At 43.1% G+C, this 9,647-nt stretch overlaps 1 protein-coding gene across 1 annotated transcript in view; it reads right to left on the bottom strand.

Annotated features, from left to right (window-relative positions):
- Positions 1 to 9,434, bottom strand: part of nlrx1 (NLR family member X1) — a 234,195-nt gene extending 224,761 nt beyond the window's left edge. The window contains exon 1 of the mRNA XM_034168712.1: positions 9,286 to 9,434. The gene's annotated coding sequence lies outside the window, so the exon portion shown is untranslated. The remainder of the gene's footprint in view (positions 1 to 9,285) is intronic.
- Positions 9,435 to 9,647: the final 213 nt, after the last annotated feature.

The following is a 9,647-nucleotide window of genomic DNA, read 5'->3' as shown; positions in this document are numbered from 1 at the left end:
ATGTCTGACGTAAAAACATATGAATGAAATCCATACAGTTTTTGAAAAAAATAAAAAGGACCGCTACTTTATTGACAGCCCTCGTATACATATATATACATATACATATATATACACATATACATATATATACATATATAGATATACATATATATACATACATATATATACACACACACACATACGAGGTCTGTTAGAAAAGTATCCGACCTTTTTATTTTTTTCAAAAACCATATGGATTTGAATCACGTGTGATTGCATCAGCCAAGCTTGAACCTTCGTGCGCATGCGTGAGTTTTTTCACACCTGGTGGTTGCGTCATTTGCCTGTGAGCAGGCTTTGTGTGAGCACTGGTCCACCCCTCTCGTCGTTTTTTTATTGCGAATAAATGTCTGAACGATTTGGAGCTTTGCTGCATCAATTTTTTTCCAGAAACTGTGAGAGACCTCCAGGTGGACACCGTTCGGAAAATTAATATGGCTTTCAGGGACGATTTTGTGGGGATTACACAGATTAAGGAGTGATCCAGATGGTTTAAAGACCGCCCACAGTGTCTGAGAGCGCGGCGCGCTCCGAGCGCCAATCGACAGGCTCACACCCCGCTGAAACAACCAGATCATTTCCAACGTGAAGGCTTTGTTGATCCGGGACCTCGTCTGACTTTCACAAAAAGGCAGGAGACGTGGACATCAGTACTTTTTCGGCACATTCCACTGTTACAGGAGTTTTTTTCATGGAAAGAAAAGTGGAGGGACGCGCCACGGAGCCATTCATTACGCGGCACAAAACCACTTCCGTGTTGGTCTCTCAGGACAGCTTTCAAGGTGGATTTCAGACGGCTGTCGGTTGCTTTTCAGTTGTGTGATTATCCGAGAAATTGTGCATGAGCTGGACATGCCCCAACATGTCCTGTGAGGCGTCATCACGGTGTTGCTTTGCACCATGCGGCTCCACCACGACGCGCGGAACTCCTCCGCACGTCTGTCTCAATGTGCCGAAAAAGTGCTGATGTCCACAATTCCTGTGCTAGTCAGAGGACGTCCCGGATCAAGACAGCATCCAGTTTAGAAATGAACGGCACATTCCACTGTTACAGGAGTTTTTGTCATGGAAAGAGGAGTGAAATTCCGCGTGTCGCAGTGGAGCCGCATGGCGCAAAGCAACGCCGTGATGAAGCCTCACAGGACATGTTGGGCATGTCCAGCTCATGCTCAATTTCTCGGATAATCACACGACTGAAAAGCAACCGACAGCCGTCTGAAATCCACCTGAAAGCCGTCCTGAGAGACCAACACGGAAGTGGTTTTGTGCCGCGTAATGAATGGCTCAGTGGTGCGTCCCTCTGCTTTTCTTTCCATGAAAAAAACTCCTGTAACAGTGGAATGTGCCGAAAAAGTACTGATGTCCACGTCTCCTGCCTTTTTGTGAAAGTCAGACGAGGTCCTGGATCAATACGTTGGAAATTATCTGGTTGTTTCAGTGGGGTTTGAGCCTGTAGATCGGCGCTGGGAGCGCGCCGCGCTCTCAGCAGTTGTGGGCCGTCCTTGAAGCGGCAGTAACACTCCTTAATCTGTGTAATCTGTTATATGGCTGGGGGGGCCTGGCTGCCGGTTTGTTTCTGTCTTTTGGTTTTCCTCCCAGGTGGCGTGCGTTTGGGACTGAGTGGCTGTGTTGCTGAGGCTGTCAGGACCTCACCCTGATCACCTGCGACTCGTCAGGACTCTCAGCTGTGGTGCATCTGGATGGATTGGAACATGTTGGCATTTAAGACTGGAGTGCACAGTGTGTATTTGCCAGAGACTCGACCTTGTGACCAGACGGGTGAGATCGTCGTCTCGGGAGCCATCTCATCAGCAGCGGATGCTGAGAACGTCCAGGTTTGATGCACAGTCTGTGAAAGAGGAGGGGGTGAGGTTTCACGCTCGTCAGCACACTTCCTGAGGTACGTTAGATTTTGTGACTAACAGTTATACAGTCAGTAAATGTGGTGTCCCTCACACCTTATTGTATTGAGCTGTTTGTTAGTCATGTATCAGCTTTCACTGCAGTGGAGTTTTGTGAACTGGATGTTCCATGCCTGCAGGTTGGGAAGCTGATCAGTAATCAAGCCAGGAAGTGTTTGCTGTTTGTACACCTTTAAGTGTTCTGTGTGTAGAGTGTGGACTCACATAATGGTTCCTTCTTTCACAGACTCGGTTGTTGCGCCCACCTGGGGGGTGTCGGCGGGGTCCTTGGGTCCGAAACAGCTTCTGGCTCCGGACCGTTAGCGCTGCTGGGAGCACACCACGCCAGGCCGCACCTTTTTGTTATTATATTATCACTGTTATGTATTAAATTCAGTTAGCCTTTGTACCGTGCTCTGCTTATTTCATACTGGGTCCTTCAAACGCTGGTCGGTTCTCCGAGCTGCGTCCGACACATAACATAATCCCCATAAAATCGTCCCTGAAAGCCATATTAATCTTCCGAACAGTGTCCACCTGGAGGTCTCTCACAGATTCTGGAAAAAAATTGATGCAGCAAAGCTCCAAATCATTCAGACATTTATTTGCAATAAAAAAACGATGAGAGGGGTGGACCAGTGCTCACACAAAGCCTGCTCACAGGCGAATGACGCAACCGACAGGCGTGAAAAAACTCACGCATGCGCATGAAGGTTCAAGCTTGGCTGATGCAATCACACGTGATTCAAATCCATATGGTTTTTGAAAAAAATAAAAAGGTCAGATAGTTTTCTAAACAGACCTCATATATACGAGGTCTGTTAGAAAAGGTTGGTCTGTCGATTGTGTCATTTGCTGGTAAGCAGCCTTTGTGTGAGGATGGGTGGAGCCTCTCAACGTTTTTTCTTTGCAAGGAAATGACGGAACGACTGGAGCAGTGCGACTGCATCAAAGGTGGAAACCATTCGGATTATTCAGACGGCTTTCGGTGACGATGCTATGGGCATCACACAGATTAAGGAGCAGTACAACCGGTTTAAAGACGTCTGCACCACGGTGGAGAGCGAGCCACGCTCCGGTCGGCCATCAACATGCTGAAATGACCAGATCATTTCCAAAGTGAACGCTGTGGTAATGTGGGACCGTCGTGTGACTATCCGAGAAATTGTGGAAGAGGTGGACATCAGCACTTTTTCGGCACATTCCACTGTGACAGAAGATTTGGCCATGAAAAGAGTTGCAGCGAAATTCATGCCGATGGCTTTGGGACAAAGCTGATGGCGCAGCAAAAGCGCCACTGTGTTGAAGCCTCACAGGACATGTTGTAAGATGCCCACCTCTTCCATCATTCGGAAGATTCAGACGGCTTTCGGTGGCTTTTCAGCCGTGACTATCCGAGAAATTGTGGAAGATAATCCAATCAAATAATCCAATCAGCAGCTCAGTCTGGTGCAAATGTGTGTGTTTTGTTAATCAGGACAATATAGAAATAAAGCCAGCAACACTCAAGTGTCCTTCTAAATAAAGGTTTTAATGTCTCACGGCAAGGCAACAGGACACACTGAGGAAGACCTAGTCGAAACACGTCTGTGCTCCTGATCCTGTTGCCTTAAATAAATAAATAAGACATCCTTAAATCTGAAAAAATGTTTTTTAAAGTTTGCCTGCTAATGGTTGAAAAGAAGTTAATACCCCTCAATGAATAAGTGCTGTTTCTTTTATATATATCAATGACATATGCTTGGTTTCTAAGTCTGTGAGTTGTATTTTATTTGCTGATGACACAGCTGTGTTTTGTAGTGGGGATCATTTAGGACAGGTTCTGGACACAATGGTGAGGGAACTACAGAAGTTCAAAGAATGGTTTGATTCTAACAAATTGCCACTTCACTTAGGCAAAACAAAATGCATCATATTTGGTCATAAGACCAGGAACTCATAGAAATTTTCCAGTACACAATGTTGAAATTGAACTCGTAAATGAAACAAAATTTCTGGGGGTCTTTATTGACAATAATTTCAGTTTCGAAAACACAAATTATGTTAAATCTAAAATGCCAAAGATCGATGCCATTTTGTATAAAGCATAAGACGCCCCCCCAACACTCATTAGTGACTTTATTTCATTCATTACTTGTTCCATATATGACCTACTGTATTGATGTTTGGGAAACCACCAACAAAACTAACACAATTCCTATAGTTTTTCTTCAAAAGAAAGCTAGAAGAATCATTATTAAGAAACCTTATCGTGAGCCAACTAATACTTTGTTTGTTTGTTCAAACTGAAAAATAGGCTTCTGCCACAACGCATCCAGGACCTGTTTAGAATGAGGGACTCCAGTCATAATTTACTAGGAACATTATTATTTCAGAAATCAAAGATTTCAATTACCGCTAAAAGTCACTGTATTTCTGTTAAAGGTGTAAATATTTGGAATAATTGTCCAGATGATCCGGTGATCCATCACACGCTGACAGATCAGTGCCGTGCATAAAAATAAAAAAAACACATCACATCACATCCAGACGGATGACAATCTGTTTGAAAGATTTTCATTTTGCAGCGTTTAGCCTCAAGGATCAGATGTGGTTTGGCTCAGTACAGGTGGTCGATGGATCACATGAGCTCACCCTGTGTTCACACTCATTACATTCAAAACAAACCTCCCCGTCTGGATTTTTTTTTTCTTTTGATTTTCTCTGTGCAGCTCCACATTTAGATGATAAACTGTGACTGAAGTTATCATGAGGGTGCGTAAAAGAGCGATTCTGCAGACAAACACAAAGTGTAAAGTTGGACTCACCGGCGTAGATGCAGAAGAAATAACCTAACCCTAGCCAGAAGAAACACAGAGGAGACTGTCCAGGAACCCAGGCTTCGGTTCTAGCTGGTCTGGTGGCTTTCAGGTTGTTAAAATGTATAAAAATACACACACGGGGCTGATTTTGTGTTTGTGGATCTTTGTTTATTTTTAGGGAAGTCATGTGATCCACACAGGCGGATGATTAAAGCTGCCACCTCCTTGTGGTGGCTTTTTCTTTTTTTTGGTCAAAGAGAAACCTTTGGTTCGTTGTTTTTTTCTCAACCACGGACGCACACACAGAACTGTAACACAGCTGACCTGCAGCAAACCTGCAGCAAAGGAACACCTCCGTTTCGGAGTGTTAGAGGACAAGTTGGGACATGTCCAGCTCTCCACAAGTTCTTTTATACTCACTCTACTGGTAAGCACTGAAAGCCGAGATAGACATGTCTCAACTTGTCCTCTAACACTCCGAAACGGAGGTGTTCCTTTGTCTCGCTTCATCAGCGAATCGGTTGTGACGCGCGAAGCCTCCGCGCGGCTTTCCATGACAAAATCTCTTGTTAAAAGTGAAATCTGCCGGAAAATGGCTGATGTCCAGCTCTTGTGATAACCAGAGAAAGAACACACGACGGTCTCGTATCCACAGAGCCATCAGCTTAGAAATGATCCAGTGGTTTATGCCGCATCATTGCAGCTCGCAGCGCAGCGCACCGAGCGTCCTTAAAGGGGTCCTTAAAGCTGTAGTTAAAGTCCTTATTCTCTGTGAAGCCCGTAAAATTTTCACTGAAAGCCAGATAAATTTTTCGAATGGTTTCTAGGTGCCAGTCTCTAACAGCTTCTGAAAAAATTCTGATGGAAAAAAAGTCCTTTTCATTCCACCATTTCCAGACAATGAAAATCCGACGAGGGGTCGGGACCACTCCTTCCACAAGGCGTGTTCACAGGCGAATGACGTCACCGACAGGCGTGGAAAAACTCACGCATGCGCACGAGGGTTCAAGCATGTCTGACGTAAAAACATATGAATGAAATCCATATAGTTTTAAAAAATAAAATAAAAAGGACCGTTAATTTATGGACAGACCACGTATGTGGAAAAAGTTTTACATCTTTGAGTTCACCCTCTCTACTTTTAAGATTAGGCTTAAAACTTTCCTTTTTGCTAAAGCTTATAGTTAGGGCTGGATCAGGTGACCCTGAACCATCCCTTAGTTATGCTGCTATAGACGTAGACTGCTGGGGGGTTCCCATGATGCACTGTTTCTTTCTCTTTTTGCTCTGTATGCACCACTCTGCATTTAATCATTAGTGATTGATCTCTGCTCCCCTCCACAGCATGTCTTTTTCCTGGTTCTCTCCCTCAGCCCCAACCAGTCCCAGCAGAAGACTGCCCCTCCCTGAGCCTGGTTCTGCTGGAGGTTTCTTCCTGTTAAAAGGGAGTTTTTCCTTCCCACTGTAGCCAAGTGCTTGCTCACAGGGGGTCGTTTTGACCGTTGGGGTTTTACATAATTATTGTATGGCCTTGCCTTACAATATAAAGCAACTTGGGGCAACTGTTTGTTGTGATTTGGCGCTATATAAAAAAATTGATTGATTGAATTGATTGATTGATCTCATACAAAATGGGAGCAAAACCAAAAGTGTTGCATTTATATTTTTGTTGAGTGTACATTATAATGGCTGAATTTCGGTAGAAACTAAATTTTCTCAGTTTTGTGAAATTTGAAAGGCGCTATAGCTTTAAGTGGTTAGAATTTGAATCTTTTATATTAAGACGCGCTGTACCTTCACAACACGGCGGTGCTGTTGACTTAAAGATTTGCACAGGGGAGAGATAGCGGCGACCAGCCGCCATGATGAAAATGACTTGTTTACTTCCGGAAATACCCAAATGGTTCCGAAGACACTTGATGCACGACTCGCTTCCAGAAATACCCGAATGGCTCCGAAGACACTTGATGCATGGCTCGCTTCCAGAAATACCCGAATGGCTCCGAAGACACTTGATGCACGACTCGCTTCCGGAAATACCCGAATGGTTCCGAAGACACTTGATGCACGACTCGCTTCCAGAAATACCCGAATGGCTCCGAAGACACTTGATGCACGGCTCGCTTCCGGAAATACCCGAATGGTTCCGAAGACGCTTGATGCACGACTCGCTTCCAGAAATACCCGAATGGTTCCGAAGACACTTGATGCACGACTCGCTTCCGGAAATACCCAAATGGTTCCGAATGGTTCTGAAGACACTTCATGCACGGCTCGCTTCCGGAAATACCCGAATGGTTCCGAATGGTTCTGAAGACACTTCATGCACGGCTCGCTTCCGGAAATACCCGAATGGTTCCGAATGGTTCCGAAGACACTTGATGCACGACTCGCTTCCAGAAATACCCGAATGGTTCCGAAGACACTTGATGCACGACTCGCTTCCGGAAATACCCAAATGGTTCCGAATGGTTCTGAAGACACTTCATGCACGGCTCGCTTCCGGAAATACCCGAATGGTTCCGAATGGTTCCGAAGACACTTGATGCACGGCTATAGTAAAACACGTAGTTTGATACGGGAAAATTACTACACGTTCTCCGGCATAGTTTGCAGGCACTCCCTTCTCACCCCCGGGCACTTACTTTGCTGTAGACTACTGACGATCTTATCGGAAGCCCTCTGCTGAAAGATTCATTTGATTAACAACAACCGTCAACAACCCGACTATGACAATTAAGCATTGCAAGAAATGTTTAGTGGTGGAGGCCACAGTCAGACCCCCAAAAAGGACCACGCCCGACAGCTGAGCTAATTTAGCTAATGGTGTAACAACATGAAATTGACTTCAAAATCATCCCCAAAAGGCCTACAGGTGAGCTAATTTATTATCACGTTTTATGGTAATAACATGAAATCAAATACTATTGTTTTTGTAGCAAAAATAATAGTCCATTTAAGTAATGTTGGTCAAGTAGAGTGCAGTTTCATAATTTTTTTCAAAATATACAAAAAAACGAAGTCTAAATGAATCCACCTGGTGCCTTTCAAAATATTGGTGTTTATAAAATTTCTTGTAATAATTTCCCCAAGCTCTATATAAATCAATCTGACCATGACCAAACCAGAATGAATGCCAAAACAGCATAAAAACGCAAAAAGCTTAGCTTAGCTTGGATGCCATGTTCTTGAGAATAACCATTCATTTGATTTCAAAAATCCTAAAATAATATTTCCTAATTATGACTGTGTAATTAGACATTTTGTTGAATCTGCAGTAATCCCAGACTTATTGCAATAATCTAAATTCACCACATAATAAATATAATAAATTATATTAAATTATATATATATTATATATTATATAATTTATAATATAATTATAAATTATAATAAATTATCTAAACATAAACTCACTGGTAAAGTTTGACTGGTTGTTTTTTCTGTTTGTGCCTTTTGTTCCTCGAGCTATATATTTATGGAGACATTCTAATTAGTATATTATTATTATTTAGTATATGATTGTCTTCAGTTCCTAGCTATCATATAAAGAGCTCTCCAAATTTCCATATTTTCTTTACAAGACTCCCAAATAACCTTAGATGTCAGGTAGGTAATTTTATTGTAATTTTTACTAATGATGAGCAGCATTATGCTCTACTTAAATGTACTTAAATGTGAAGAATATTGAAATACAGAGGACAAAAAGATATATAGTGTAACATTTCAAGATCACAGAGTTATGCCGTCTTTAACAGAAGGGTAAGAGGTGTGTTAATTTTTAAATTTTAATAACATTTTTGTATTTTCAAATATTTTTGATAAAATTCTTAATTATGCGCTTCGGGTATTTCCGGAAGTAAACGAGTCATTTTCAGCATGGCGGCTGGTCGGAGCGTTCAAGTGTCTTCGGAACCATTCGGGTATTTCCGGAAGTAAACGAGTCATTTTCAGCATGGCGGCTGGTCGGAGCGTTCAAGTGTCTTCGGAACCATTCGGGTATTTCCGGAAGTAAACGAGTCATTTTCAGCATGGCGGCTGGTCGGAGCGTTCAAGTGTCTTCGGAACCATTCGGGTATTTCCGGAAGTAAACGAGTCATTTTCAGCATGGCGGCTGGTCGGAGCGTTCAAGTGTCTTCGGAACCATTCGGGTATTTCCGGAAGTAAACGAGTCATTTTCAGCATGGCGGCTGGTCGGAGCGTTCAAGTGTCTTCGGAACCATTCGGGTATTTCCGGAAGTAAACGAGTCATTTTCAGCATGGCGGCTGGTCGGAGCGTTCAAGTGTCTTCGGAACCATTCGGGTATTTCCGGAAGTAAACGAGTCATTTTCAGCATGGCGGCTGGTCGGAGCGATCTCTTTCTTACATGTGCAACTCTTGTTGACACATTGACCGCCATTGAAGTACAAGTTGAAGGACATTTAAGGCCAAGTTGCGATTAATCTGCTGTTTAGAAGGTCACAGTTAAAAAAGAACTCGGAGACACGTTCCGTAAAGTTTGTAAAACACAAACAAGGAGCGATGTAAAGTGTGACGATACCTCTGTCAACAGGCTTCTTTCTGCTCGATCTGAGCCGATCAGCGGACTTCACTCCTCCGTTTGTCAGACTGGTGACTGTGCGAGACTTTAAAAAACCGCAGAAAACAAGGTGACTAACCTGTGAGTTTAACTGGTTAGTCTCTGACACAAAGTCAGATGACACATCCTGCTGGTTAGAGGTAGACTTTCAAAATAAAAGTTCTGTGTCAGTTCTCCAGAATGCCTGGGTGGAGTACATTCTTTTATTTTGAAGAGTATACAGCCAAAAAGTTTTTTCGTGCATCGTCTGACAATATTTTCAGAGTAAAGTAATACACTGAGCTTTTTTAAACGAATCCTGAAATAGTTTTTACAAGCCTGAT

Source organism: Thalassophryne amazonica, chromosome 4 (assembly GCF_902500255.1).
Source record: "Thalassophryne amazonica chromosome 4, fThaAma1.1, whole genome shotgun sequence".
NCBI classification, from domain to species: Eukaryota; Metazoa; Chordata; class Actinopteri; order Batrachoidiformes; family Batrachoididae; genus Thalassophryne; species Thalassophryne amazonica.
This window is presented reverse-complemented; position numbering and strand designations above follow the sequence as displayed.